Below are 26,585 nucleotides of genomic sequence, written 5' to 3' on the forward strand. Positions count from 1 at the left end.
TCCTATGAGCTAACTAAGGCACAGAGAGTTTAGATCAATTGCTCAAGGTCACCTGGGTAGGAAGTGACAGAGCCAGGATGTACACACAGGTCTGTCTGATGCCGAAGTGCATGCTCCTTCCACCAAGCAGCATCATCTCTACTGGGCTGAAAGGTGCCTAGAGATTATCTGATTTATTCACCAATCAACCCTATCATTTAAAAAGACCTGTAGGGAGGGTAAAGGACTTTCCTTACTTAGGTCCTTTGGCTAGTTTACAGCACAACTGGGAGTGAACCCCAGATTTCCTACTCTGAGGCAAGCACAGTCTGTAATCATTTTGACTCATACCAGATACTTTCTTTTTGAGAAATATTAAAAATTTCCCCATAAAAGAGACAAAACAAGAATGATATATGTAAATGCCTGTCACTGTGCCTCGAGCTATGGATGCATCATGTTTTCGTGGAAGACAGAACAAGAGACGCCTCAAACACTTCCTGTGCATTACTTGCAACCAGCTAACAGAAGATAACAGGATTTCATGCATTCCTTTCCACCACCATCATTTTTGCCGCCTCCTGCCTTTCAGTAGGGCATTAAAAGCACGTTAGTGAGGAAAAAAAGCAGCCAATGAGCCTGGTGATGTTCCAATAAAGTTTAATATTTGGACTCAAAAATTTGAATTTCATATAATTTTCACAGGCCGTGAAATATTATTCTTGATTTTTCCCAACTACTTAAGAAGCTACAGCTTTCAGGCTATAGAAAAACAGGTAGTGGGCCAGAGGGCATATGCTGACCCTGCATTAAAACAAAGAAGTAAAAGGCAGAAGTGATCAAAGGAAAAGCAGTTTGCTACAAAGCAAGGCTACGGCCTTTTTCTTGACTCAGTTCTGGAGTCACTGATTCAGGAGGCCTTCTTGGGCCATCCCCCACTCCCACTTGGGGCAGGTGTCCCGCTTTTGTGTTCTTACTGAAACTTGGGTCTATCTCTATCCTAACACTTACCATAATATGTTCAATCAATCATTTGTATGTGCTTTTGTTTGTTTTCAAGTCTGTATTCCTAGCCGATGTGGATGCTCAAAAATAGCGGGGGTAAGGGCGATAAGGAAAATAAAAAGGAATAAGCTCAGAAATTCTTATCTTTATACAGACACTAGATATCAGCACAGAGTCTTGACAGGGGTTCCATGACATACACCTACGGAGTTAAATCAGTGGTTCAGCTACTTTCTGTATCTGTTAACAATCTATGTTGCTTATGCCCTATACATATGCACCAACCCCTCCATCTAGTCTCTATACTTATACCTCCCTCAAGCCAGGCATCGGACTAACTTGTTTAGACTAATCTGCATGAAAAAGATCCAAGCATAAATTTAAAATGACCACTGAGTCTCCAGAAAGGCTCGGGGTACCCTGGGGGTCTGCAGAACACAAATGGAAAAGCTACTGTCCTATAACACTAGCCTCAAAAATGAATGACGAAAAAAATTAAAAAAAATAAAATAAAATAAATGAATGATGGCTTCAAATAGTTTGAAGAAAACCTGAAAAGCCACAATTACCAGATATAAGGTGAAAATCAACATGGAAAAGTCTACTTCATCGTTATCACATAAAGCATAAAAGAGAAACAAATATATTTCAATCACACATGGTCGGGTGGATGACCCTGTACGGTGGGATCATTAACCTTCTCTGTGCCGGGGGTCCCTCTGGCAGTCCGGAGAAGCCAGCAGATCCCTGCTCAGAACAATGTTTTCGAATACATAAGACAGTATGCGTGGTTTAAAAAAGGAAACCAGTTATAATAATTAGCCCACACTACCTCCCCCGACACTTCCTGTCTCCTTTCCCTGCTTTATTTTTTCTGCTTAGTGTTTGTCACTATCTAACACGCTATGCGTATTTTACTTCTGTTCTCTTATTTAGTAGATGTCTTCCCAACTAGAACCTTGCTCCCATGAGGGCAGGCAAGTTTATCTATTTTGTTTACCACTCTATTTCCAAAACCTACAAAATGCCTGGTAGCTAACAGATGCCCAATAAATATATTCTGAATTAGTAAATAAACGTCTTGTCTCCTAAGAGCTATTACTCTCAGAGGAATCACAGGCAGTTCTACTAGGATCTGTCATCCTTAAGCAAGATAATACACAAGGCTTCATGTTTACTAACTTCTTAATAGCGCTGGAAACCTTTTATAAAGGCAACTTCATGCCTCCACAATAAACTTAATATCTACTGACTGAGGGCGAAGCAGGGAGGTGAGGCAGAGAAGTCAAATGCCTCCAGGTTAGTCAGTGAACAAAATTCATGGGCCAGGTCTCCTGCTTATTAACTCTGCCTTCACTTTACCCTTTGTCCTCTGAAGTTTTGCTGCGTTGCCTTCCGTCTCTTTCCCACTGAAGGTATCTAACTGCACGCTAACGATAAGAGACAACCCATTCACAACGAACAGCCACACTCTCCTTGGCAACAAGGTTCTAGGGTTTCCAGCTTCTCGCCAAGGCAACTCTTAAATAGAGGGAAAAAATTTTTAATTCATCTTATTCACAGTAAATTAAAAGGTTAACAAGAATGTAAACCCTCAGACACAACAGGCTGCCTATGCTGTTTGTCTCACAAAGTCCTAAGAGGAAGGAAGCTAAGAGCCAAGACAACTCGAAGCTCCAGAGAAATGTAATAATTTCTACCAACTGCAACGCCTTCACGCTGTAGTGTGATAACAGATTGGAAAGGCAAACCAGAAACCAGAAAAAGAAAGGTGGGAGGGAACATGAGGTTAACAACAAGGTCAGTTAATACAACAGAAACAGTGTCCTGAGACTGTTTCATAACTAGGCAGCAGTCAAAACCTCACCGGAAGGCAGTCTGGGCCCCTCTTGGGTGGTCACGCAAACGTCAGCCTGTTCCCCAACCCCAGCACTGGCCCAAAAGCAGAGCGGAGGAAATGCGCTTGTATCATGAGGGTTTTGAGACACTCAAACCCATCTGCTTAAAATATAACCTCCTAAATCTCCTTAAACATCAGAATTATCCATATATGTATATCTTCTTACATACAGGGCAAGAAAACGGGAAGAGACAGGGGTTTTTGTGGGTTTGTTTTTAATATTTCAAGTGCTAATAAACCAGCAACAGCTGGTCAATGACAGAAAGTTCCACGGCAATGATGTGTATTAACAGGATTTCGAGTTGGAAGAAAAAGGGAGACAAAAACATTTTTCACGTAGGCTTGACTCCAGCTCAATGGGAAAATATTAACCTAGAGCAACCATTATAACCAACTGCTGACTTCCTGTATTGTCCTAGATCTGATCCTTAGAGATGTATGCTTCTTTTGAACTAGCCAGATAAAAACTGTAATACAATTTTGTAACTACTGTTGCTTTATAAACACACCTTAAAAGAAAGCGCTGAAGACACAATGATAAATAAAACCCACAAGCACAGAGAACTTATATTCAACCCTTTCTTTCAAAGTAAAGGTCTTCAAACAGTGTCGTTCCAACTTTACAACATCAGTGAGGTATTTCTCACCCCAATAAGCTTAGAAAATGTAGTATGGATAATTACATAACTGAATAAGAAAGAAATGAAAAACCTTAAAAACACAAATTATTTACATTAGTCTAAATTCAATTGACTGTTAAAGTGAAAATCAGAAACAAACTAAATATCCACCTGGTGGGATTAGTTAAATAAACTGTGTTTTGTCAATTCTATGGAATAGTACACAGCCATGAAAAAGAATGAGAGAGACCTCCAAGTACGAAATGGAAAAATCTCCAAGACACCTTTGTTACAGGAAAAGAGCAAACTGAACAACTCATGGTGATTCTGCTTATGTAAACCATTTACGTGAACCTGTACACATATTGTACTCAAATACTTGGGAAAAAGATCTAGAATACATGCCAAATTCTTAATAATTATTTCAACTGGGGGGGAGGTGAGAGAAGAGGGGGAGTTTGGAGAAATTTTTCACATCATTCACATATCGCTTGTATATTAAAAAAAACTTAAAGCAGAAAAGGGACTAGATGATTCTATGAATTAAAGGGAAGAAAGGGAATTCCCTGGTAGTCCAGTGGTTAGGACTCCATGCTTTCACTGCCAAGGGCCTGGGCTCAATCCCTGGTCAGGGAACTAAGATCCCACAAGCCAAGGGGTGTGCCCCCCAAAAAGAAAAAAGAAATCCAACTAGCCTTGATGGCAAATTCCAACAGCATATCTGAAAATAACCAACAGCACTACAATTAAAAAGATACTTTGCCAACTAGAGATAGAGGACAAGAGACCCAAAGGATGCTGGTACTGATTCATGAACTGGAATGCCAGCATGTCTAGGATGAGTCGGCGGGTGACTAGGGGATCTTGAAATTTAAAAGTCATCTGCCCAAGAAACAGTCAGGTAAACAAGACAAGAGAAATCCAAAGTACTCTTAAATGCAGGCACCACAAGTTTTTTTCATCAACTTTATTGAGATATAGTCTACGTATAATAAAATGGACCCATTTAAATTTTATGTTTCAATACATTTTGACAAATCTATACACCTGTGTGACTGCCACCATACTGAAGATATAAAACATTTCCAAAAGCCTAAAGGTTTTCTTGCGTCCCATTCCAGTCAATCCACTCCCACCCTGGGTTAACTACTTTTCTGTCACTCCAGATTAGATCTGTCTTTTCTAGAATTTCGTAGAAATGAAAGGATAAGTAGTGCTCTTTTGTGTCTGGCTTCCTTTCACTCAGCATAATGTTTTCAAGGTTCACTCATGTTGTACCACATATCAGTACTTCACTCCTTTTTATGGCCAAATAATATTCTACTGTACGGACCACAATTTGTTTATCCACTCATTTGTTGATGGACATTTGGGTTGTTTCCAGTTTTGAATTATTATGACTAAATCTGTGATGAACATGCAAGGCACCAGAAGCTTTTCATTCCTTTCACTTTCTACTACCTCAGCACTGTCCATATACTCTCAGCTCACCACAAGTCCCATTCTTACATTGGCCCTATGTGCAATGGGAAAAGCAATCGTTTATTCAACAAACATATATTAAGGATCTACTGTTTGCCAGGGACTGTTCAGGCACCAGGGACACAGTAATGAACAAGACAGTATAATCCCTCTTCTGTAAAACTTAGAATCTTTTTTGAGGGGAGGGACTGCAGAAGGGGAGATATACAAAAATAAAAGAAAATTTCACACAAAATAGAAAAAGTTGAAAGTAACATATTCAGAAAGTGGCTAGAAGCATGGGTGTCTAATTCAGATCCGGCAGCCAGGGAAGGCCTATCTGAGCTGAGATCTGAATGACACCAAGGAGCCGGCCATGTGACTATCTAAGATCAAAGCATCCCAGGCAAAGAGAACTGCAAGTGCAAAGGCCCTAAGGACAGACTGAACTTCTCCTCATCTAGGAGCAGCAGAAAGGCCAGTGTGATAGAAATGTAGTGAACGAGGGACTGACTTCCCTGGCAGTCCAGTGGTAAAAAATCCACTTTCCAATGGATGCGGGTTCAATCCCTGGTTGGGGAACTAAGATCCCACATGCCTCGGGGCAACTAAGCCCGCGCGCCACAACTACTGAGCCCGTGTGCCGCAAACTACAGAGCCCACACGTCCTGGAGCCTGCGTGCCACAACTAGAGAGAAAAAAACCCACATGCCACAACTAGAGAGAAGCCCATGTGCCGCCACGAAAGATCCCGTGTGCTGCAACCAAGACCTGATGCAGCCAAATAAATAAATAAATAAATTTTAAAAATAACCATAACAATTAAAAAAAAGAAAGAAAGAAATGTAGTGAATGAGGGTAAAAGATGAGGCTGGAGAGGCGGGCAGAGGCCAAGCCAAATAATCTTATGGGCCAAGAAGTCTGGGTTTTACTGGAGGCTATTAAGCAGGGGAGTAAAATAATCAGATTTGCATTTTAAAAACATCACCCTGGCTGTGTAGAGAAGAATTGTAAAGGGAAAGAGGAGAAGCAGATTAGTTAGGTAGCTACTGCATGATGCAGGTGGTGATGGCTTGGACAACAGGGAAAGCAAAGAAAAGAGAAGAGCTGGGGATGATTTCAAGATATCTTAAAAGTAGAATCAATAGCTCTTGCTAATGGATTAGATGTAGTGGGAATAAAAAAGAAGAATCTAGGATAATTTCTAGGTGTTTGGCTTGGGCAGCTAGGTGGATGGTAGTACCATTTACTGAGATGGGGAAAATTGGAGGAAAAAGAGGTTTGGACTTGTAGTCTAGTGTATTCTGCACATCTTTCTTTGCTCTCCCTGTAGTCCAGGCCATCGCCACCAGAATGAAGCTGTGATGCTGATTAAACGTCCAAATGCAGATGTCAAATAGGCACTTGGATACATGAGTTTGAAGTTAAGACGAGAAGTCAGTGCTGGATGTATATTGATAGTATTAGAGAATAGTATCTGAAGCTGAGAAACAGATTCTACAATTGTGCTTCTGAAAATATTCTGACATATACCTCAGTGCACCTGGATCACACCAGATGAACAGGACTCCAAGAACAATTTTACTGTGATTTGGGGGTGAGGGGGTAGGGAGGGATGAATTTTATATTTGAATGCACACATGTAAAGACTAAAATGCTGGATTTACACAACTGTTCATGATTAAACATAAGATTTCAAAGCCATTTTGTGTTTGTGGCTGGCAGCCTTCGGACTATACCACAAGACACCTAGTGATACATCTTCATGTATCTCTTGGAGTATTTCAGGAAAAAAGTTGGACAAGTATCAGAATACACAACAATCAATTAGCAAAAATGTAACATATGGACTAGAGCCCAGGGCCTGAGGCTGTGGGGCTCACAAGAAGGCAGAGCAGCACAGCTGTTAGGACGTGGACTTCAGAGCCCACGGGCCTCGGTTCACATGCCACCTGTGCTGCTCATTAACTGTGGAGGCACAGGGTCACTGCAGGGGTTAAATGACAGAATACAGGCAAGGCGCTTAAGCATAGCCCCTGGTTAAACACACGCCCCAATATTTTTTCTCTACAGGGTCTCACTGTATAATAAGATCTACAAGACATAAGTATCAAAAGAAAATAATATAAGTTACATATGAAAAACGCTAAATGTGATTGGTCGGGAAAGCACTGAAATCTGGGCTGAAGAAGATTTCTACAGGAACCCCACACACTGTTGGTGGGAATGTAAAATGGTGCAGCCAGTATGGAAAACAGTATGGGGATTCCTAAAAAAGTTAAAACTAGAACTACCATATTATCCAGCAATTCTACTTCTGTGTATTTATCCAAAGAATATGAAAACATTAATTCAAAAAGCTACATGTACCCCAATGTCCACTGCAGCATTATTTATAACAGCCAAGATATGGAAACAACCTAAGTGCCCATCAATAGATGAATGGATAAAGAAGTTGTGGTATATGTATATACAATTCCATATTTGCAATGGAATATTATTCAGCCATAAGAAAAGATGAGGGCTTCCCTGGTGGTGCAGTGGTTAGGAATCCGCCTGCCAATGCAGGGGACGTGGGTTCGAGCCCTGGTCCGGGAAGATCCCACATGCCGCGGAGCAGCTGAGCCTGTGTGCCACAACTACTGAGCCTGCGCTCTGGAGCCTGTGCTCTGCAACGGCGGGGGCCACTGCGGTGGGAAGCCCGCGCACCGCGACAAAGAGTGGCTCCCACTCTCCGCAACTGGAGGGGGCCCGCGCACAGCAGTGAGGACCCAATGCAGCCAAAAATAAAATAAATTAAATTAATTAATTAAAAAAAAAAAGAAGAAAAGAAAAGATGAAATCTTGCCATTTGCAACAGCATAGATGGACCTTGAGGGAATTATGCTAAGTGAAATAAGTCAGATGGAAAAAGACAAATACCATATGATTTCACTCATATGTGGAATATGCAAAACAAACAAAATAAATGAACAAACCACATCAAACAAAAACAAATACCTAGATACAGAGAACAAAGTGGCGGTCACCACTGGGGAAGGGGTGGGGGTGGGGGAAGGGTGAAATGGGTAAAGGGGGTCAACTGTACAGCGACAGATGGAAACCAAAGTTTTGGTGGTGAGCACGCTGTAGTGTATACAGAAGTAGAAATATGACGCTGTACACATGAAACTTATATAAAGTTATACACCAATGTTACCTTAATTAAAAAAAAATTTTTAAGATACAGGAAGACCAGAAGGCTTTCAGCTTTTATTTCTTTTTATTTTTATCTCAGGGGGAATAAATAAAGGAAAGAAGGTAAAACCAATGTGGAGAGGACAGGAACTACCATTTACTGAGAACTTGCTGAGAACTCTTGCCTGTCAGCACTTTTTTAAACAATCTTCGAGATGCAACCCACATGCGCTATATAATTCATCCACTTAGGTGTACGATTCAGCTGTTGTCACTGCATTCACAGAACTGTGCAACTATCACCACAATCCGTTTTAGTACCTTTTCATCATCCCCAAAAAGAAACCCCATACCCATGAGGAGTCACTCCCCATCTTCTTTCAACCCCACAAGCCCTAGGCAATCACTAATCTGCCTTCTGTCTCTATGGATTTTCCTGTTCTGGACATTTCATATAAATACAATCATACAGCATGTGATAGGCTTCTTTCCCTTAGCACAATGTCTTCAAAGTTCACCCATGCTGTAGAATGAATCAGTACTTCATACTTTTACTGCCAAAAAATATTCTACTGTAAGGATATACCACATTTTATTCATCCACCCATCACTGATGGACAGTGGGTTGTTTCTACTTTTTAGCTATTATGAGTAACGCTGCTATGAACCTTCATGTACAAGTTTTTGTACGGACATGTGTTTTCACTTCTTTTAGGTATCTATCCAGGAATAGAATTGCTGGGTCTTATGGTTAAACTGTTTAATCTTTTGAGCAACTGCCAGACTTTTCCAGTCAATACAGTTAGCTCCAAGTATTCAAATGACAGTAACTAACTACCTGACTAACATCTTGGAGCACTTGAAGTTACTACCACTTCTCATACTTTAAAATTGTTTAATGATTTTTAAGTTGGTGGTAAAGAGTCTGTAGGAAAAAGTAAACATGTAGGAGATAGCAGATTAAAAGGCTAGAAAAAGAGAACACTATACCTTTGTTTGCTCCTTGAAAACACTGAAAAGCTTCATGGGACAAACTAGATACAAAAGCCAAAATTATAGTTCTTTATGAGAAATGAGAAAGAGGTGCTTAATATCAACTAAGTGCATCCGTGTATGAGGATGAGTGTGTACGAATGGGAAAGCTATAGCCCAAGTGAAACCTTTTGCCAACTCTTGCCTCCTCTTGGAGTCACGTTGGCAAGACTTTCTTCTGCAACTTACCTCCTCTCTCACTGTCCAACAGCAAATAAACACACTGTCTCTCAACCATGTCAGTCAAATAACTTTGATTCATGCTCCAAAACAGGCTCATTACCAAACAGTCAGAAAATTTACATTTTCAATAAATATTACAGTTGCCTGAGGCAGTATCATCTTGCAACAAGATTGTCCTTCTAGAGCTCCATGGTCCAATACGGTTATAACCACTGACCACGTGTGGTTGCTGAGCACTTAAAAGGAAGCTAGTTCGACTAAGAAATGACATTTAAATTTTTTATTTAACTTAAATGAATTTAAATTTAAAAACGGAAGCAGTGGAAATTCTTTGACATTGATCACACTTGCTTTAGATACAGTGGGTTAAATAAAATACATAATTAATTTCACCTGTTTCTTTTCCCATTTTTCATGTGGCTATTAGAAAATTTTAAAGTACAGTCTCTATGAATATACTAAAAACCAGTGGATTGCACACTTTAAATAAGTGAATTGTATGGTATGTGCATCCCATCTCAATAAAGCTGTTTTTTAAAAAAACACATGTGCAGCTCACACTGTATTTCTACTTGAGAGTGACAGTTTCTCCATTTATGAAGGTACCATAAGTCAGTTATAGTAATATTGAGAAAGAAAAAAAAAGAGAAAAATCACATTTATTTCCTGTTTGTATAATAGCCTTTGTGATAGACCTATTTACAAAACAAGGCCAGTAAAATTCTAAAGCTAATAAAAGAGAAAAGAGAATCATCTACTGAAGAAATTAACTTCACCAATTACAACCGACAGCTATCAGAGTATCAGAAAATATTCCATGTGAGGATGGAAAAGGAAAATGGTTTACAGAGAACAAAAGAAGTATGTGAAGCCCAGGGCTATGGTCAAGAGGACCAAGAAAGTTCCACAACAACTATCACCTAGTAAATGTTCAACAAATGTCAGGTAGAGGGACAGAAGAACAGATGGATGAATGAACAAGCAAAATTGGAATAGAAAGACAAAAGGAAAGGATAATAGGAAAGAAAAAAGATTTTTTAAAAAACCTTTTTTAAAAGCCTCTACTACACAATTATAAAAGCTACTGAAAATAAGTTCAACCTAAGTATCAGCACGTCACCTGTCTGGGGAAGTTTACAACCCAAGGACTAGAAACATTATATACAAAGACTTGGGAACAGAACCAACAGAAAAGAGAAGGACCACAAATAATATCTATTAGGCTGAGTACTTCATGGAGTGTGCTATGAGGTAAAGCCATGCCATCAAAATCAGGAGGTGTCTGGTAGGAGCTTTGGTAGTTTATCACAGGGTCATAAAGCACTAAGGCAAGTAGCAAGCGCTTTTTGATATTTCAAGACCATGAAGCATTAATGAGACTGAGGCAGGAGAAGGCTGCTCCCTCGATGTCCATGCTGTGAGAGAAATCAGTTACACTCTCATAAACGCGCCTGGGCATAGGCAGGAGAGCCAGCTCAGTTTAAAATGTATGGCAAGCAAAATAAACTTAATTTAATGTTATGTGTATTCCCCTGAGAAGGAAAAAGAAATGTGGCTTACTATGTGTGGAATTCTCAGAAGTCGTAACTGATCAAATCACTTGCACCATTTATATAGTAAGAACTTCACAAAATGCTGCATCAGTAATTGCAATTTTATGAACAGAGCATTAATGTTGGCTGACAATTTCCTTTAGCATTTATTAATGGCAAACAGTAGACTCTGATGGGAACAGTTTTCACTTAGCATCAGGAACTGCCTCTGCAGAAAGCTAAGAGATGAGAACAGAGAACTAAATGTTCAACTCAACTTGTTAAGGAAAAGTACTGAGAAAAAAAAAATCAGTAACTTTCTATAGCGAATGAAAAGAAAAGTCATGGATTGTTAAAATAAAAGGGAAAAATGTTGGGCGGGGGTCAAGGTTGGGGAGAGGGGCTGGAGGACTAAAGCCAGGGGAAGACAAGGAAGAGGGTTTAGGCTAGAGGTGGAAGGAACTGCCTTCCTGTTGCTGTATATGTCTGTTATTACCGTATTAGTACACTATATGCTATGGTGCTGTAACTATGGATATATTTATTGACAGATCTGCAAGAATATTACACAATCTTCTCAAGTATGCTTTCCCTGACACATAGATGCACCCTCACAGTACTTGTCACCCTTGTCTGTCTCCTCTGCTGAGCCGTGGGCTTCATGATGGCAGGGTACAGGATATCCCCTGCATCCAGCACGCATTTTGGGACATGGTTAGCGCTCAGTAAATGCCAGCTAAAATGCTAATGAAGGCCATGCCACCTGTGTGCCATCTCAGCTGAAGCATAATGTTATTCGTTCCAGTAAAAGAGACGACGCTGACGGACTGAACTGTGTCCCCTCTCCCCAACTCCCACCCACAATTCATATGTTGAAGCCCTAGCCTCCAATGTGACTGTGTTTTGAGACAGGGCCTTTAGGGAAATAATTAAGGTTAAATGAGGTCATAAGGGTGGGGCTCTAATCCAATAGGACTGGTGTCCTTATAAGAAGAGTAAGAGATACCGGAGATCTCTCTCTCTAAGTGTACACAGAAGAAAGGCCATGTGAAGGTGGCTATCTACAAGTCAGGAAGACAGGTCTTACCAGAAACCAACTCTGACGGCACCTTGATCTTGGACTTCCAGTCTCCAGAACTGCGAGAAAACAAATGTCTGTTGTTTAAGCTACTCGGTCTGTGGTATTTTGTTATGGCAGCCCAAGCTGACTGATACTCAAACTAGAAAATGAATGTTCCATTGGTCTCATTGATAGTTGTGAAGATGTACGGGGGGAAGCTCCTCAGTAGCAGATTATGAGATGGAGCCACATGCAAGGACATCAAGGCAAGGTCAGTACGAGTCCTTCGAAGCTAAGATTAGGTTTCTCATAAATGGGTAGACGAGGATAGGGCATGCAAGACACCAGAGCCAGCTAGCTAAGACAGATTCAAGCGTCATACACTATAAGCTAGACCATTACACTTCTTGCATTTTCTGTACTCATTTCTCCATTATTCTTAACACTCAAAACGTTTCCTTGGGGACATCCCTGGTGGTCCAGTGGGTAAGACTCTGTGCTCCCAGTGCAGGGGGCCCGGGTTCGATCCCTGGTCAGGGAACTAGATCCCGCATGCATGCCGCAACTAAGACCCGGCGCAGCCAAAAATAAAAATAGATAAATAAATAAATAAAATGAACACCCCCTAATGAAAACAAAAACAAAAACATTTTCTTGAACTCTCCAGCCTATCTCAATTACGCCAAAGCAGAACCAAGAGATGTTTTCACCTTTGCTCATTAAAGGGGAACAGAGTACCCCTGGGGTCAAGAGGGTATGGTAGTAACAATCACATAAGTAAGATTCCAAGTGGAAAGTGAAGTCAGTGTCCCAATCACTGTAAATATTCAACAAATATTTACCTAGCGCTTACTATACAGCTGACCCGAATCTAACCACTAGGGATGCAACAGTGAACAAAACCAGCAAAAATCCTTGTCCTCACAGAGCGTCCATTCTAGCTAAGAGCAGGGAGGAGACAGTAAACAACAAACATAATATATAAGAAAATTATATAGTGTGTTAGAGGTTGACAACTGCTATAGACAAAAAGAAGCAGGAACGACATGGGGGAAGGAGGGCTTGGAGCACACTTCACTGGGAAGGTGACTCTTGAGTAAACACTTAGAAGAAGAACGAGAATGAACCATGTATCTACCGGCAGAGGCAGTGCAAAGAGGCAGGTCACATGACATTTTCAAGGAAGCGCAAGAGGCCCACTGAGAATGGAGTGACCTACGGGGAAGTGGCAGGCGGTCAGATTAGTAAGAGGGGCAGACAGCCATATCACATAGGCTCTTGTAGACCACTGGAAGGACTCTGGGTTTTACCTTGAATTAACTAAGATACTTTATCATCTGCCCATTTGCTAAACCTGAGAGGTAATATTCCCTTAAAGAGCAGGCTGAAATCGTGGGATCTTTCTGTATTTTGTTTTGCAGTGCAGAATTCCAGCCCCTGACAAGACACTCAGACGAAGCCTACAGGCAACGGCTGGAACACCAACTATATATAACCTAGAAACGTAGTTAGGTAGAACAAACACAGACACCTATTTAAATAAAACGGCTATAAACTCACCACATCCTTGGAAGATGTATAGCGAACAACAATTTTGCACATAGAGAAAGTGAGGTACAAAGAAAAGATTTATCCATGTTTTTAAAGGCAGCCTAAACGTGAAATGGGAAGAAAACCACATGACTGCTCCAAATGACTGCATCCCCGAGAAAATGCTGCCTTTCTATGGAAAAAAGAAAAGCCAGGCAGAACGTGCATCTCAGAATGAGAGGAAGGCGGAAGTACTGCTTTGAGAAAACGCAAACATAAGACATTCTCACCCAGACCACTCCTTCCCACCATGCCTGTTCATGTTCCATTTCAAATAAAAGGGCTTTTGTCTAAATGTAAGCTTACATATAAACCCAAATCAGGCTCTAACCAAGAATGCTTACAGGCATGTCCTGCTGGGAAGTATACTGTAGCAGTTTACCATGGGATAAAGTGGACCATTCACCCATAATGCCCACCAACCTTTCCAATACTAACTCTAATTTCTGATTATTGCATTATTTGTGACCCAAGCTAAAGGTTATATTTCTGGACATGGTGCAGACGTACATGTATGGGGCGGGCGGAGAGGCACAGAAAAATTATATATTTTTAAAATCATTATTGAAAATATGAGAAAACAACAGTATTAAAGAAAAATCTGGAGAGAAAAACCACCCCAAAAACCCACTGTCTTAAAACAATGATTTCGTTTTCGCATTATCTTCTAGCCTTTGCCCATATTCATATATATTTTACAGAGGCAGTGTGCATAAGATTTTGACCCATTATAAACGTGTTCCCACATTTCTACAATCTTCATAATTACTAGTTTTAGTTGCTGCTTAACAGTCCATTGTATTGATGAACACTTTTCTAAACTTTGTTGGGGGAAAATTATAATGGATTTACATAATAGCATCATTGTCACCTAAAAATACATCACTCTTATCCCCCAAGAAGCTCCAAATGTGTCTAATGCAGAAGAGGAGCAGAAACACTAATGCACTGACTTGTTTATTCAATAATTGTTTACTGAGTGCCTGCTAAGTGTCTGGCGCTAATCCAGGCCCTGGGGATAGAGTAGTGAACAAAATATGCAAGAATCCCTGACTAGTGGGAGAGAAAGACAATAAATAAGATAACAGGCAAACAGGCAGAGAAATTCTTAGAGAAACTTGCTTTCTCAGGCTACAGAGAGAATGATCAAGACAGAACAAAGCAAACTCCCAGGCTTCTCACTCCTATACATCACAAACACGGCTGCTCCTTACCAGTACATTCAACACAGCCTTCCGACAGCACTAAACCCAGGACCCAGTTTCCTCTGGATCAGGGGTCAGCAATCTTTTTCTATAAAGGGCTAGACAGTAAACATCTGGGGCTTCACAGGTCATGGGGTATCTGCTGCAATCACTCAACTCTGCCTCTGCAGGGCAAGAGCAGCTGTAGACAATGTGTGCACAAATGGATGTGGCTGGGTACCCGAAAAACTTTACTTACAAACACTGGCTGAGAGTAGGACTCGGTCTGCTGACCCTGTTCTATACGGCTCAAAACAACCACTCAAACACTGTTAACCAGAAACAGAGGGAAGAGACACCTGCTGTCTGCAATGCGACAATTCCATTGCCTTTTCCTCCACAATGACTCATATCTGCCATTTACTTTCCACTTCCATTGCCGCAGCCCTAAACCAGACTTGTAACCCCTGTCACTTACCCACATTTCCCTCAACCTGAATTCTCTTCCTCCCACTATTAAATCTTCTGTGAAATCCAGCTCAACTGGCTGTAAGTAGTTAATATTAAGGACTTAATTATTTTAGGCGGGATAAAGGTATCGCTGTTATATACTCTTAAAACGTAAATTATTTTAGGAGGGATAAAGGTATTGCGTTATATACTCTTAAAACGTGTCCTTACCTCTTAGAGGTATATGTTGAAATTGTTATAGAAGAAATCCTACGACATCTGGGATTTGCTTCAATTATCTGGGAGTGAAAGTCGGGGTAGGAGGTAGGGATACAGATGAAACAACCAGCTGATAATGAAGCTGGGTGATGAGGTCACGGGGATTCATTACACATTTTCTCTACTTTGGTATATTTTTGAAATTGGAAAAGGTACTAACAAACATGGAAAAGGGTAGGGCTGGAGAGAACCTTGAGGTATTATACTGGAAATGAAGGTGTTAGTTTGAACTCCTGGGTCTTTTACAGTTTTAAAAAAAACATATGGTTTCTCTACAGAAATAGAGTGTGTGTGTATGTTTTTGGTGGAGGGGGCGGGTATGTGCTATAGATACTCACTTACATTTCCAGGCTCTGTTCTCTTTTTTCTTTTTTAATAAATTTATTTATTTTATTTATTTATTTTTGGCTGCATTGGGTCTTTGTTGCTGCACGCGGGCTTTCTCTAGTTGTGACGAGCAGGGGCTACTCTTTGTTGCGGTGCACGGGCTTCTCGTTGCAGTGGTTTCTCTTGTTGCGGAGCACAGGCTCTAGGTGCGCGGGCTTCAGTAGTTTAGCACGTGGGCTCAGTAGTTGTGGCTCACGGGCTCTAGAGTGCAGGCTCAGTAGTTGTGGCACATGGGCTTAGTTGCTCCACGGCATGTAGGATCTTCCCAGACCAGGGCTCTAACCCATGTCCCCTGCATTGGCAGGCAGATTCTTAACCACTGTGTCACCAGGGAAGCCCAGGCTCTGTTTTCTGAGAGCACCTAGAAGTAATGACATCCTGTAACAATGAGCACAACAAACCTCCAATCTTGGCTTCTAAATACCATCCTCCACTAAAAGAACCAGGACTCTTTAGAGAAATGGCTGATTCCAGGGCCAGGGCAGAGAAAACACAAGATAAGCCTGGAACATCTTGTTCTAGAAAATTACAAGTGTTCAAAGAATGCAAAGAACATATAAAAGGGAAACAGCTTGGAAGAGCTCTCACTGACCAAATTTGGAGTACTCTGAGCATCAAAATAAATAATAACACTAGTAAATTACAACACAATGAATAAATGACAAATCCGTAAGTCCATACTGAAAGGAAGAAAAGGAGTGAGGGAGGAAGGGAGGAAGGAGATGATAAAGGCTCATCTTTACAATAGAACAATTTATAGATGTAGAAGGAATAATGGAAACAAAAAAAAAATCACCATTTGGCAAACACATAGTGCTTGCTGATTTAGGGAAGACACTAATGCTGTAAGTTCGAAGTGTGATGAGGAACAGAATATTGGCATAATCTCAAACTGTCTCCACACAAAATACTCATCAGTTACAAAAAGAAAAGTCTGCAGAAAAGTAGAGATACGTCACAGACACCAACATGACCAGATGATCAAGGTTAACATCACCGGTAATGGGACTGGTGAACACCATGTGTTCCTTGATGTGATGTACTGAGAATATTCACAGCATCATTTCTGTGATATTTTTGGCAAGAAATCACAACCTGGTCACAAGGAAATACTAATAGATTCAGCTTGCAGATCATCCTACTGAACATACAACGAGCTGAGGACATGAGTGACAGGAAAAGACTAAGAGGTTATCCCAGGTTGGAGGACACGAAAAGACATGACAGGGGACTTCCCTGGTGGCGCAGTGGGTAAGACTCCGCGCTCCTAATGCAGGGGGCCTGGGTTCAATCACTGGTCAGGGAACTAGATCCCACATGCATGCCGCAACTAAGAGTTCACATGCCACAACTAAGGAGCCAGCAAGCTGCAACTAAGGAGCCCGCCTGCCACAACTAAGACCCGGAGCAACCAAATAAATAAATTAAATTAAATATTAAAAAAGAAAAGACATGACAACTAAATCCAATGCATGTTCCTTGGTGGGATCCTGGAGCAAAATCAAAAGGAGGTATTGCTGGGCAGCTGGCAAAATGTGATTGGGGTCTATGGATTGGAGAAAAGGGTTTTATCAATGCTAATTACCTGACTTAGAGGGCGTGTACTAGTTATTTAGGAGTGCACTTGATTCGAGGGAATATTTGGGGGTGGTAGGGCATCATGTACATAACTTGGTCTCAAATGGCTCAGAAAAACTAATTTAGAGAAAGTTAGCATAGTAGAATAAATGTGGAAAAATGTAAAAAGTTTGGGAACATGGGTGAGGTGAGAGGGATGTGGGAGTTCCTCCCAGTCACAGACTGGAAGAAAGTAATATCTATCAGAGACACACACACACACACACACACACACACACACACACACACACACACACAGAGTCACATGCACAGACCTACATCTGAAAGGACTTATCTGTAATATATAAAGAACTGCTACAAATAAATTATTAAAAGACAAACATACCAATTTATAAAACAGGCAAGACTTGAATAGATACTTCACAAAGGAAGATATCCAAATGGCCAATCAGCAGATATTCAATGTTATTATTAATTAGGGAAATGCAAATTAAAACCACAAGGAGTGAACGTTTCATACCCATTCACATGGCTAAAATTAAAAAGACTGACTAAATTAAATGTTGGTGGAAATGTGGAGCAACAGGACCTTTTGTATACTGCTGGTATTAGTTATCTACTGCTGCACAACAATATTACCACAAACTTAGCAGCTTACAATAACACATGTTAATCATCTCCCAGTTTAAGTGGGTTAGAAGCCCAGGCGTGGCTGGGCTGGGTCCTCCACAAGGTTCCAATTAAGGTGTCGGCTGGGGCTGTGGTCTCACATGCGGCTTGCGTTGGGTAGGATCTGTGTCCAAGCTCACCTCCTTGTTGGCAGCATTCAGTTCTTCGTGGGCTACTGGACCGAGGGCCACGTTTCCTTCTGGCTGTGGACTTGAAGCCGCCCCCAGCTCCCTGCCACGTGGCCCTCTCCATAGGCAGCTCTATGCTTGTTTCTCCAAAGCCAGCAAGGGAGTCTCCCCACAGGGTGGGCACTACAGTCTGATGCAACATAATCACGTACATCCCATCACCTCTGACATCTTCTGTTAGGAAGGAGCAAGTCACAGGTCCCGCCCACGCTCATAGGGAGGGGATTACACTAAAGCATAAATATGAGGGGACAGGGATCACGGGGGCCACCTTAGAATCTGCCACAGGAAGTGAGAATGTAAACTGACACAATCACCTTATAAAGTTAAGCATAGAGACATCCTGGTGGTCCAGTGGTAAAGAATCCGCCTCGCAATGCGGGGACGCGGGTTTGATTCCCGGTCAGGGAAATAAGATCCCACCTGCCCGCAGGGCGACTAAGCCCTCGTGCCACAAACTACAGAGCCCACGCGCCCTGGAGCCTGCACGCCACAACTAGAGAAGAGAAAACCCGCATGCCACAACTAGAGAAGCCCACATGCCGCAACGAGAAAAGATCCCACATGCCTCAACGAAGATCCCGCATGCTGCAACTAAGAACTGACGCAGCCAAAAATAAAAATAAATTAAATAAGTACTATAAAAAATAAAGTTAAGCATAAACCTATACTGAGTCCTACCATTCCAATCCTACATAGTTATCCCCAAAGAAATGAAAATGTAAGTCCACAAAAGGCTTGTACAAGAGCATTCATAGCAGCCTTACAAAGAAAAGCCCAAAACTGTACACAACCCATATGTCCATCAGCAGAATAGATTAAAAAATTGTAGTATTTGTTGGCAATAAAAAATAATGAACCACTAACACACAACATGGATGAATCTGGCAAAAGAAGGTCAACACAAGAATATATATGATTCCACTTATATGAGGCTCAAGAAGAGACAAACATAATCTATGACCATATAAACCAGAACAGTAACTGCCTATGACAGGTGGGGAATGACTGGAAGTGACAAAAACATTCTTGATTAAGGTGTTGGTTACATGAATGTATATGTTTGTCAAAACTCATCCAACTATAACCCCAAGATCTGTGCGTTTCACTGCATTCAAATTTTACCTCAATTAAAAAAATGTTTAAGTGCATATTAATAGACAGTGAAAAAAGTGTAGCACAGTAGTTAAGAGCATAGATCCTGAGGCCAGACTGCCAGGGTCAGAACTCTGGCAATGCAGCTTTCTTCAGCAAGTTACCTAACCCCTTTGCACACCTCTACCTATCTGATAATTAAATGAATTAACACGTGGACAGCAATTAGAGCAGCACCTAGTACATATTACGTATTCAGTTAACATTAGCTATTAATCAAACAAAACTAAAAAGATGATTATGGATGCTTGGAAAAACTAAAAATTGGCCAGGAAAGGAAAATCATAGTTGGCTATATGGCTCAACAGTGACTTGCCCTTCTACGGTCATAATAATGAAAGTCCTGAATAATAATATAACCAAAATTACAATTTTATTGGGAGAATGAGGTGGTGGTGAAAAAGCCAAACCATCTTCCACATTTGGAATTCACCAGATACTATCCAAAGATTGTTTCTGAAAGGAGCCTTGTAGAACTACTTGACTCTTTAAAATATATGTACAACTTTGACGAGAAATAAATACAACAACAAGGGGAAGAAAACTATTAAGGGGAAGTGGACTAGTAAAAAAAATAAAACCAGGATGGAAAATAATCAAATGTTGAAACTTCAAATGAAACCAAAATGCAGTTCAAACGAGCATCAGTCTGTATGAGAAGGTGCATTCCAGAGGTACTACGGAGACTTAGTTATGGGAGGGGGTGAGGAGTTCACATTGTAATTCAGTTTCATACGAGTATTAAGTATATTCCATGTTAAAACTGCAGAGACAGTATCCTTCCTCTCTCACAACTTACATTCCAAAATCTTATCACCTTTTCATCCAGTAAGAGGCCAGGGATTTCTCAATCCACTGGCTGGAAGGCCAGGGTTATAGTGAATTAATATGAATGAGAATTTAATTATAATAATGTAACACCTATATTCACATGGAAACTTTCACTGAGGAACATGAAATTTGCTTAAATTTTACCAGAATCCTCAAAGCACTTCTAAGCAGTAAGATGACGAAGGAAATGGAAAGTGAGTGGTTTGCCTACTTTCATGTTGAAAACCAGAATTTGAATTAAGACACAGGAATCCCAACAGAGTAGTGCTCTTGTTGCCTTCCTATAAACACACAGCTTTTAAAAAGCAGACACCACTTTCCATGAATAAGTTATCTCTAAAGTGACCAAACTCAAAGAACCCCGGACTGGGCAGATCCATACCGTTTAGGAGACTTCGTCTTGGTAATTCTGCCTACAGCTCCAGCAAAAACTGAAGTTAGCAAACTCACAGCCCGACTCAATGGCTTTTCTATAGTACTCTAAGACTTAAGACGGCATCTATAAATTATTTCATCTGTTCTTCCCAACAACCCCGGGTAGGCAGCTGGACAGTCTTTTTTCTTTCTTTCCATTCTGATGAGATGGAGGCTCAAAAGGTAACCAACCCCAAATCACAGTTTTTGTTCAAGGAAGGATTTAACTCTTCTGGCTCCAAGTCCAGTGTTCAATCCACTCTGCCAGTCTCTCTGTGCAAACAGAAGTCTGTGAAGATTAATCATTTGCTAGTTTTTAAGGTCTAGATTAGGGATGACAACATTTGAAATTGCTGGTTTACTTTAGGTCTCTTCCTAAAACAAACAAAAAGCCACACACACTGGAAGATACTCAAGCACACTTATCATCTGGATGTAACTATCATAACTGGAATATAATGGTGGTGCTAACGCCTCCAGGGGGCTTTCTGGATTGTCACAGTGACTAGAGACTTCACTGACATTCAGTGGTGGAAAAAACAAGAAAGCCAGACCTCCTACAACCCACAATTCCTCTGAGCCCCTCACAATTAAGAAATGACTAGCTTCCTGCACAATTTCCAACATTCACCTAAGTGGAATGTTCTGACCAGGGGCAGAACCAGGTCTTGTAGGGCCTAAAGCTTTTACAAGCTGGAGGGTCCTCTACAGGAGAAGCATGCAAATACAGTTACAAAATTAGGTCTAGGATTTTAAAGTATCAAATATGTAAGAATACATCTAAAGAAAGATTTACAATACTTCTATGCTAAAAGTGCAAAATCAGTGAAAGAAGATCTAAATAAATGGAGGGACATAACACATCCATGGACTGAAAGAACCGATACTTTAAACATTTCAGTTCTCTCCATATTAATCCACAGAGTCAATGCAATCCTAATAAAATTCTCAAAAAACTTTTAAGGAAACTGAAAATTTGATTCTAAAATTTTTAAGGAAATGAAAGAGCAGGGCTTCCCTGGTGGCGCAGTGGTTGAGAGTCCGCCTGCCGATGCAGGGGACACGGGCTCGTGCCCCGGTCCGGGAAGATCCCACATGCCGCCGAGCGGCTAGACCCGTGAGCCATGGCCGCTGAGCCTGCGCGTCCGGAGCCTGTGCTCTGCAACGGAAGAGGCCACAACAGTGAGAGGCCCGCGTACCGCAAAAAAAAGAAATGAAAGAGCAAAGACAAGTCAAGGCAATCATGAAAGCACAAAGTTGAAGACTTACACCACCAGGTAATAGGACTATTATAAAGATAAAGGAAAGATACAGGAGTAGAGCAGGGGGAACACTGGTACCAGCGTGGACAACCTGACCAACGGTACAGACAGGAAGTCTAAAAATAGACCCACATGTAAAATGTCATGTGATTTACAATCAAGGTGACGTGTAGAGCAGTGGAAAAAGATGATCTTTTTTTTTTTTTAGTTTTGTTCTGTTTTATTTTCAATTTTAGTCTAATGTATATACAATAAAATTCACCTATTTTGAGAGTACAGTTTTATGAGTTTTGACAAATGGCGTAAGCACCATCACAATCAAAACACAGAACATTTATTTCCATCAAAAAAGATGATCTTTTAAGTAAATGGTACAGGGGTAATGGAAGATCCATGTGGGGGGAATGTATCTTAACCCTCCATTCCACACACAAATATCAATTCCAGATGGACTATAGATCTAAATGTGAAAGAAAAATAATACAGCTTGAGAAGAAAATATTAGAGAACCTCTTCATGATCTTGAATGGACTAAGATTTCTTAAACAGGACATAAAAGGCACTAAATATAAAGGGGAAAATGGATAAACTGGACAGATTTAAGAATCTGTGTTCAACAAACACCACCACTGAAAGAGTAAAAAGGAAGCCCACAGAGTATGAGAAGATATTTGGAAGAAAAAGAACTTCTACAATTCAATGAAAACAGACAACCCAATAGAAAAACTACCTGAACAGACAATTCATAAAAGAGGATATCGGATGGCTGCTAAGCTTATGAAAAGGTTCCCAACATCATGAGGGAAATGCAGATTAACACCACTGGAGCAGCCATTTCACCTCCACTCAGAATAACTGAAACACAAAAGACAATCCCAACTGATGGTAGCGATCTGACCCAAGCGGAACTCTCACACAACCCAGCAATTGCACTCCTGGCTGTCCTCTCAAGAGAAACGAAATGAACTGTACGAGAGTGCTTATGACCTCCGACAGACGGGTGAGAATGTCCATGGCAGCCCTATTCACAATACGGGAAATCTCCTATATGACCACCGCCAGCCCAGTGATTAAATAACTTGTGATACATGCGCACATGGAATACCGTACAGCAACAAGAATATATGAGCTGCAACCATATGCAACAACATGGCTGATTCACACAAACATCATGTTGAGCAAAAGAAGTCAGGTACAAGAGTATACACGGTATGAAGTACCAAAGCAGGCAGAGCTAACTTACGCTCTTACACGTTAGGATGCTAGTCATCTTTGGTGGGGGCAGAGGCAGTGATTAGAAGTAGACAAGGTAATGTTTTGGGGTGTTGGTAATGTGTTGTTTCCTGATATGGGTGCTAGTTTTGTTCAGTTTGTAAAAAGTCATCAATTGTACTTATTATATTTGTCCTTTTCTAAGTACTATATATTATACTTTTTGAATAAAAAGTTTAAAAAAAATTAGGTATAGGGCCACAGAAGTAGCCTGAAACTTAAGTTTCATTAGCTTCATAATAAATTTGCTTTGAATTTAAGGCAAATAAAGGACCTTGAAACTTAAGTTTCATTAGCTTACTAATAAATTTGCCTTGGTCTTGCCAGACACAAACGTATGTAAATAAAAAGCAGCTTATAATGTTCTAAGCCTAGATTTAAATAGATTTTACATAGAAACTTAATTGATTTTTTCACCAATCAATATACACTGGATTTTGCAGGAATGTAACTACAGTAAACAGAGAAAAGAGTACATTTTGTTTTGTGTAGAATTTGATGAAGATTTATCCACCATTTTAGAAAACTGTATCACCGATGGCACTGCCTCATATCATGAGGCACCCATGCAGTACACCTGTATCAGTCTCTATTTATGGGAGCCATATCCACAGAGATAAGGCGATGTGTACCTGCAAGCACCTGACAGCTATGGTTTCTAATGTGCTGTGAACACTTACACATGTCTTCTGAGAATTTACATATAGAAACACATACTGTATTACAAACAGCTTTCTTTTTATTTTTCCTTTATAGTGCAGTTAAGACATTGTAGAGGGCTTCCCGGGTGGCGCAGTGGTTGAGAGTCCGCCTGCCGATGCAGGGGACACGGGTTCATGCCCGGGTCCGGGAAGATCCCACATGCCGCGGAGCAGCTGGGCCCGTGAGCCATGGCCGCTGAGCCTGCGCGTCTGGAGCCTGTGCTCCACAACGGGAGAGGCCACAACAGTGAGAGGCCCGCGTACCGCAAAAAAAAAAAAAAAAAAGACATTGCAGACATGCTGGTAAATCTGATTATCTGGGAATTTCATTTCAAGATAGAAAAGAGGCCATAAAATCTGATAGTTTTGAGAACCAGTTACAAACCATCAGTCTATCAAATAACTGTAAAGAGAATTCTAATTCTTGAATTTGGTAACTGCTCTTTTATGCTACTCACATTATCCAAATCACAAGTAATATATTTATCTAAAATGTTTTTAAAAAAAAGAAAAGAAAAACCCAGCTACCGTTTTCAAGAGCAATTACCTAGATATATCTATTATAAATTTTGCCTAGACCTGGTGAGCAGGACAAGAGGGAAACTAGAGTTCAAACTACAAGATCTAACTGAGCCCTTTTCCTTTTAAGTCAGTAAGATCCAGCTTGGCATTCACAAGCAAAGGGTTCCATTATTTTTCTGTTCTCTTTCAAAAATAGCTCCACCTTCAAGATTACACAAATTAGATCATTCTGCAGCAGGATTCCTCCTTATAGAGCAGCTCCTAGGAAGCACAGACAGGCTGTCGGCTGTAGCAAACCAGTCATTTAAAAAAAAAAACAAAAAACAAAAAACAGATGTTTTTTATTTTTCAGTTCCACCGGGTCAGTGACAAAGGGTAGGTGCTATGGCTGTTAATGGCCTCTGCAATACAGCTCCCTCACCAAAAGCCATCAAATAGGTAAAGATCACAGAGGAGATATCAGACCAAGCAAATGTGACAGCAGAATAATTAGGGATGTTGGGACTCTGCTGCTCCAACACCTTCACCATGGCCTACAGCATAAGAAGAATTTATCTAGATTTTTAACACAATCATTGCCAACCTATGGATTATTCCATCACCCAGTAAATCCCCAAGGAAATTTATTCCCAGTTAATCACAAATGGCAAAAATAGAAACAAACAACCTTCCTCAAGAGCTTTGAATAGTTCTGTTACACAGATCTCATTCTCATATAATGTCACTTATGATAAACAGATGACAATCACTATCATTTTTTTAGTGAAAAACTGACACAAGGAGGTTAAATGAAATCTTGAAGTTGTCCTTGAATCCTTTTCTTTTGTCATATCCCAAATGTAATCCATAAGCAAATCCTTTAGGCTTGAAAAGACTATACCCGACTCTGATGACTTCTCATCTTCTCTACCACCCTGGCTGAAGGCAACATCAGCTCCCGGTACATCATCTTCATACTCCTAACTGGACTCCCTGCTTTCACCCTTGCCCTTCCCTATGGGCTATGCTACACACAAGGGCCAGTGGTTATTTTAATATGTAAGTCATTACCATGCCTCTTCTCTGGCTCGAAATCCCCACTGGCTTCCTCATCTCACTCAAGGTCAAAGCCAGAGTCCTACATTGGCCTACGAGATCTGGTCCCTTCACTTCTCTGAATTTCTCTCCCACTACTCTCCACCTTGTTCACTTGGCTCCAGTCCACTGGCCTCCTGGATATTCCTGGAACCTACTAGTACTTACTGTTCCCTCTAATGACTTGCCTAAGTGTGTGCTCCACATGATGACTCACCTTCTCTGGGGTCTTCTAAACTACCTTATTTAAAAAAGTAACACTCTCTGCCTCACGTATACCCCTTTCCTGCTTTAATTTTCCCCATCTGACATACCCTACCATTTGCTCACTCATTTGTTTATTGCCTGCTGCCCCCTCTGCCCCTAGAAGGTAACCTCCAGGGGAGCTTTGATTTTGCCTGTTTTATTAGGCACTCTCTCCTCGGTGTCTAAAATGGTGACTAGGCATGCGGTTTCTGCACGGTGAGTACCTGCCAACTAAATGAAGTTACTATTAGGGAGAGGACTCACAGAGACTTATGCAAACCCACATGGTGAGGTAAAGCCAAATAAGAAACCAGATTCTAGAGCCAAAGCATTTTTGGCACGTGGTTTTAAAGAGATGATAGCAACTTGCTGACTTTTTTCCTCCAGATATATTATAAGAATAGGAGGAAATACCTGAATGAGCATCAAACAAAACAAAGCAAAACAAAACAAAACCCAAACCCAAATAAAGCCATCACCACAAACGTTCTATAAAACGTTCTCTTAAATGGACTCCAATCAGACGACGCCTCAGCACACGGAGACACGGCACTCATTTATCAGCGAGGCTGCCTGAGAATGAGGCCCTCCTGGAACATAAGCAAACACATCGCTGGCCTAAGTCCAAAGCACACCAAACTAATCCTATGCCAAATCTTAGTTCAGGTCATGTCCCATTTCCAACCCAAGCATTTGTTTTCCCAGTGAGATGACACTTTCCTTTTCCTCCACGGAGAGAAAAGTCAACCAAAAAGATTAATGGGCAATGTTTAATAACATTTTAGCTGCTCCTTTTCATAAGTTTTTTTTTTAAAGAAAGGAAAGATAGAGGGG

At 40.8% G+C, this 26,585-nt stretch overlaps 1 protein-coding gene across 2 annotated transcripts in view; it reads right to left on the reverse strand.

The window, feature by feature from the left end:
- PACS1 (phosphofurin acidic cluster sorting protein 1) overlaps nucleotides 1-26,585 on the reverse strand; it is a 140,120-nt gene that overhangs the window by 101,858 nt on the left and 11,677 nt on the right. The gene's annotated exons all lie outside the window — the stretch shown is intronic.

Source organism: Stenella coeruleoalba, assembly GCF_951394435.1.
Source record: "Stenella coeruleoalba genome assembly, chromosome: 8".
Taxonomy (NCBI): Eukaryota; Metazoa; Chordata; class Mammalia; order Artiodactyla; family Delphinidae; genus Stenella; species Stenella coeruleoalba.